We start from the raw sequence: 6379 nt of genomic DNA on the forward strand, positions 1-6379 counted from the left end.
ATTCCTACCCAACACATAAAGTGTGTCATGACGTTGCGGTTATTGGTCCGCCATTGTGCAGGGATTCCACAGCTGCCAACAGAGGCCAGTATTTCGAAAAGGGTCTATTGGGAAAGTCGATAGAAAGCTCGCAAGCAAGAGCTTTTATACTGCGTGTAATTAGTTCTGGTGCCGGTGACGCTGAGTGCACACGGTGTTATTACGTTGTGGGTTGGTGACATTGCGTGAAGTGTGTCGTCAGCCCCTATAGGCATCCGGTGCCTCCGCTGTAGACGAGAAATTTAGCCGGTGTGGTACCACTGCTTGCTGTGCAGCGTGATATTTCAGCTTCATGCACGCGGAGCTGCAGTACCCTAACACACTCGGCCAGCGATCTGCCACGCACACGCAGGAGAGTTCCTGCTCCAGAATTGCGGCCAATTGCACCCTCCGCGTGCAATCGGCGACCGTGCGCTGCAAGCTGCGCGCTGCACGATTTGCCGATGCGAGGCTGCATTCGCGGAAGCTAGGGTGCCATGTGCGCGGACACGGGAGCGCAAGAGCTCGGGCTATAAATACTCTGCGTTTCAAAATAAAAACCACACACAAAGAAACTCACCTGTGTGCATTTAACTCACCGCGAAATATTTGAAGGCTGAAAATGTTCAAAGCAGCCTATATACGTGGGGATTTAGTGAAAAAGAGTGGCTAGGAATAAAAATATATTTACGTAAATTAAAAGCAAGAATGTCTTAAGTGCCATAGGCGATAGAAGACACAGTATTCAGAAAAAGCAGGCAAACCTTTGCCACTCCGTTCTAGGGATAACCATAAATGCCAACAAACGTTTGGAAACAACAGCAAAAGTAACAGCAGAAAACAAATAAGCCTCACCCTTAAAACACCAAGTCCCACCGCAGGGCTTGGGGCAGCACTCCAAACCTTTGGCCGCGCATTCATCCGCTGAGCAGGTGGACGCAGAGCAGTCGCTGAAGATGCCGTCATTGCTTGGGCACCGTGCCTCCGCCCGAAAGATCAGGAGCACCAAGAGCGCCACTCCGGCGAAAAACCACACAAAGCCCTTCATGTTGATGGAGAGTGGTCGACACAGTACCACGTCCCGATGGTAGGCCTTTATTGCTCGGATGTTTTGCGAAAAGTTTGACGCTAGTGCGGCAGCGCGACCAGTTGGACGGCTTGTTGGCTTACCGCTCGTAATCAGGAGGAATTCGCGTCATCCCTAACCAATCTGCTTCTTTTTTTTCCGAAATCGAAATTTATCGAAAATTAAAAAAAGCACTTGCGCGAAGTTACGTTGACGTACATAAATCGAAAATGAACAATTTCTTTATTTCACGACAAACAACATGAGATATGACATTTCCACGAAAACCTAGACTCCTTTCAGTGAGACTTCTGTTGTTGAACTGCGCTCGCCATACTACGAAACTAACTGCGAGTCGCAAAACATTGTGGAGGTTCTCGTCAGTCATTCGTGAGCGGAAGTTGGATTTTATGCACTTCATTCGTGAAAAAGTCTGCTCGCAGACGAGCAGCGAGTTAGTCAACTTTATTATTTTTTTCTTTAGCTGACCGCGTAGGGGGGGAGTGGGGGTTACCGGGAGGCTAAGGGCCATATGATACTACCTCGCGGGCCGGATCCGGCCCACGAGCCGCTGGTTGCCGACCACGGTTCTATAGAATACACAATGTCCGTTCACGCATCCGATGACATCATGACCTAATTCAAAGTGAATAAACGGCTCGTTCGTCGTGTGCGGTTCGCATGTAAATCAATGGCAGCTACAAACATCTTCGCTTTTCTTTTTGTTCGCCATTTGCGATATCAAGTTTTGCGCACGTCTTTCTTACATTTCATGACGCGCGTGTGGAAATGTCTGTCTGCGATGCACGTGAGGGGCATTACCGATGCACACTATTTTGTGGTCGGAGTGAGAAGAAATTCATCCAGTTTATTGCACAACAATTTAAAGGCCCTCAAACCGTGAAAGCGTGTGCGTCGGTATGTTGCGGCTCGATACTTAAATTTTACGCGGAAATTTTGCCCCTAGGTATAGATGGAAGCGTGTTCGTGCAAAACCGGAATTATGACGTCAGGCCCCTGACGTCGGACCATCTGACGTCACGTGACTGACTTCATAAAGTCACAATGTGGCGTCATACAACACTGCGTCACAAGACGACAAGTCAGGCAACACCATCGTGTCACATAAAGGTACCCTTGATTATTAGAAATCCAGGAGAGGGGTAAAACGCAAGTGGCGACAGAAGGTATGCCTTGACGGGCGTCTGAACCGCGTGCTCAAATTGAAGAATTCCAAAAGCAAATGATTCCACATTCTTTTGCATTAATGGCCCGTTCACACTGGAGGCGTATCCGCAAACGCGAGGCGGTTCGGGTCATTTCCAGCCGCGAAATGCGGCTGGAGCGGCGTGGTTCGGGCGCGTTTTCAGGATCGGTCCGAGACCGAATTTTCAGAACCGCTTTCGGCGACCGCGGAGCGGTTCCCGAAAGCGGGCCAAAGGGAACTGGATGCTCCCGTGACGTTTGGTTGATATCACGCTAGCATCCGAAAAGTCCCAAGATGGCGACCGTCGATACCACCAGTGCAGCCGAGTCGGCGGAGAAGAAGAGAAAACATCCGGTAAAGACGGAGGTACTATTGGGCCTTATAAAACAGTATCCTTGTCTTTACGACAAAAGGAATCCGAAGTATAAAGACAATAGCTACAAGGACGAGCTTTGGAACAACCTCGGCGTGCATCTCGGCGGTGTCGATGGTATGTACTATTTTTGCTCTCGTGAACAAATATTGTGATTTGGCTCGGATCATATCATCCTCCAAAGCGCTCAAATACTCTTCAGCTGCGAGTTAGGAAAACTACCAATTTCGGTGTGATGCGCTATGCAAAGACTCAGCTGACCGAGGGCGATCGTCAGCAAACATCTGTTCGTAACGTGCGCGTGTGCGGTCGGACGACCGCGCTCACGTGACTTTGGAAGGAATCCCCGGTGCACGAGCGCTCGTGCAACGGTAGCCCTGTTGAAAGCTCGGGGCACGCGAACGGAGTATAGGAAGTATTCACTGGCGGCCATAGCTGTGTGCGCGACTGCTGAGCGCGTGCTGATGGCGAGCTTCCACAGTTCTTTTGTAACGTTCATTCCGCACCCTCATGATTGTCGGTCTTAGCAGCCTATTAATGTGGGCTCGTTCTGAGCATGCGCTCTAGACAGCACCCACAAATATGGCGCCCAGTGAATACTCCTTATAGAAGGCACCTCCTCCGTATGAGCATACCTATAGAACAGCGCTTCAGTAACCATCATTCAGCACTTTGTAAGCAGCGTCAGTGTTTGAGCCGCAATTCTTACAATGCATAGATTTGTTTTGGCGTCAAAAGTTCGTGCATCACGTCTTCATTTTTTTTCAGGAAGTGTCTGGGCGAACGAATTCAAGAATGCCAAGGACTCATACAAGAAGCAAAACAATAACATATCAGACAGCATGAAGAGTGGGGCTGGGCAGGGGAGGTGATCAGAATAACTTGGCCCCACTACGTTCAGATGATGGAAATAATGGAGCCTGTACCGCCCACTCCAAGTTATGTACTCGTACCTCTTTAAAAATGAGTATAACTTTGTGATACAAAAGCGCTAAATCACCCGCACGTCATTTCAGCCTCCACACAAACTTAGATTTTTATGGTGAAATGAGGTAGGTTTTCGTCGATTAAGCAATATTAAAAATATACCCAACTTGTTCTTTCTACATTAGTTTGCTGTCGCATCAATTCACCATGACGATGCTTAAACAGCAGTGGCACCAGCAGTGGCTCCAACACCAGTGGTACGAACGATGGCAGTGGTCACCTGGAGGAAGGAAGGTCGGTATCGGATGTTCCAGTAATGTGTTGAAGATTGCTGTTGACATATTTAGGTGGACGAAATTCTTGCTTTACCTACAGGGCTAATAACCAAAACGATGACCAGCGGGAGCCGTGAGTTCACAATTACACTTTTTTTATTAAAGCCAAATATTTAAAACATAGCTTCATCCAAATCCCCTTTTGGCAGGCCCAAAGAACGGAGAGCATCGGGCGTGACAGGCGGTAGCGCCCAATGTAAGGTTTCCTCCATCACAGTTTGATTGTTGATGTAAAAAATTAGTATTCGTCCTCAATTATATCATTTAAATTTACAATGAATGTCACATGTGATCACGCTACACTGATGCCCAAAGATATGCAGAAAATAAAACTCGTATGTACAAATGCTGGCCAAACGAACAACGGCGGGCACGTCAGTCACCTGCCAGCAAGTCAAGGTAAGCACTTTATAAAGTACTTATTCTGAGCTTGTTTCACACAGACTTGTTATACCATGCCAGAACAAAGCGGCTATGGTACGCAGGACGCCATCGGTGCCTGTGTCGGCCTACTGCAGAACATTCAAGGGAGGCGTACCAGGAGGCCCGAGGCTCACCACTTTAGCATGGCACTCGCTGGTCGACTGAGATCTCTTGATGAGCGTAGCCAGTTGCAGGCAATGCACGAAATACAAAATGTTTTTTCAGCGCAAATGCAAGCCACTTGTAGGTAAGAGGCGGTGTCCTGAACTAGGAACGAATAAATCACTTGTAACAGCAGTTCCTTTCATTAATGTCCACCAGATCCCACGACCGTGTTGCCGTGCCAGGGGATTGCTCCTCCGTTCAGAAAGAGGTGGGTGAGCTTTTCCCGCACCCTGTAGGGTTTCCTGTAAATACAACAGCCACACCATAGATGGTGAAAGGTTAAGAGTGCCGTAGAAGCTCCGCCTCCATCACACACTCGGTGGGAATTCCGCTGCGATTTAGCTGTGCGTGCATGCTTTTGCTATCAAAGATAGAAAGTTTGTAGTGGAAGTGGGGCTTTGAGCTAATGTTCAGAATGTCAGACTTGCAATTATAAAACTTCTACCAAGTATTCAAAAAGTATTCGAATTGGTTCGGCGTCATCACTATTCGATTCGATTACAAAAATCACTATTTACATAGCTTTAATTATTAGAGATGATACTTCTGGTGGGATTTGTCGACAGAGTCTCAAGTCCTACATTTGCTGCGTATGCTAGCCCGACATTGACTTTAGCACGGATAAAGTAACACAGTGAGGAAAATAGGACTTGCCTGGTTGAATTGTAGCCAGTTCTGAGAAGGGCTTCAAGTGTGGCGTTCTCATTGTCAGTATCGGCCCTTCAGTCTTCATGATCGGCTGTGCCGAGAGGGCAGTACGTTGTGACAGATACCTCTGAATCCTTTAAAATGAAGTTATGAAACACAGCGCATTCCGCAACAATCTTGTCTGTATTTTCTTCGTTGGCTCGGAAGGGTCTTCTCAAGATGTGCCATTTTCGGGCAAGGATGCCGAAGGTGTTCTCTACTACTCTCCGGCCACGACTTCTCTACTACTCTCTGATAGTTAAAAGATCTTGCGCCGACGCCGCACGTCTTTTCTGTTGGTTTTATCATTGTCCGACAGGTATCCCGCGTTGTCGCCCGGCAGTTGCTCGTCTGCTGAATCACCAGCTTGGGAAGCACTGGTCGAAGGGCGAGCTGCAGACTGCTAGCTGTCTTTCCTCAGCTGTTGAGATGAAGCCTGCAAAATAATAACCAATTTCTTAACCAATTGTCTATTATTCATGCGTCTCTGTGGTGTCACTCCTTACAGACCACAAAGATCAGCCTAACTTCGGTGAGTCTTACCTGTCAGGCGGACAGGAATCATAGAAAACAATTCAAAGGAAATGTTTCCTTTCATTTTTGTTCACACCCTGTTTTAAAAACTTTACGCGCTTTGTTGTACTGCCCATACATCCCGAAGGCAGAAAGTAATCAGAATACATATGCACATCTGTGTGCGACACGAAGGTAATCTTTAAACCTGGTTCTCACAGTTGCCTTGGCTGTGCTTAGAGTAACAAAGAGACTGAGACAAGCCTGCACTGCACACAATGTAACAAGCAATGCAACAAGTAGTTTCGTAAAGCAATCATGAGGCGCGGTGGTCCCAGTGTATCATTTGTTGCTGCTGTTTCGATTACTCTGAAAGAACTAATGAATCTGTTTGAACTAAGTGCACACATGAAGGCATCCTATGCGCCTTTGCAATGTTTACAGATACACAGCTCAGTGTGCATGTTCGTCGCTTGTGAAAGCGAACACACTCCGTGAGCATGGACACCGCAAGTGCTCAAGGTTGGACACAGTAAGCAAGGGTTTAAGATGGTAGACAGTATATTGGGTGACAGGTTAAAAGTGCAGCGGAGGATCCGCCAGCAGAATGTGCTGGCGGATCCTCCGCTGGACTACCTTGTTTGACCTTGTTTGGTTAACTACTT

General features: G+C 47.6%; 1 pseudogene; it reads left to right on the top strand.

Annotated features, from left to right (window-relative positions):
* The first annotated feature begins 2585 nt into the window (after positions 1–2585).
* On the top strand, positions 2586–4600 carry LOC115329144 (annotated as a pseudogene).
* The last annotated feature ends 1779 nt before the right edge of the window (positions 4601–6379 follow it).

This window comes from Ixodes scapularis, unplaced genomic scaffold (genome assembly GCF_016920785.2).
Source record: "Ixodes scapularis isolate PalLabHiFi unplaced genomic scaffold, ASM1692078v2 PGA_scaffold0__279_contigs__length_252992795, whole genome shotgun sequence".
NCBI lineage: Eukaryota > Metazoa > Arthropoda > Arachnida > Ixodida > Ixodidae > Ixodes > Ixodes scapularis.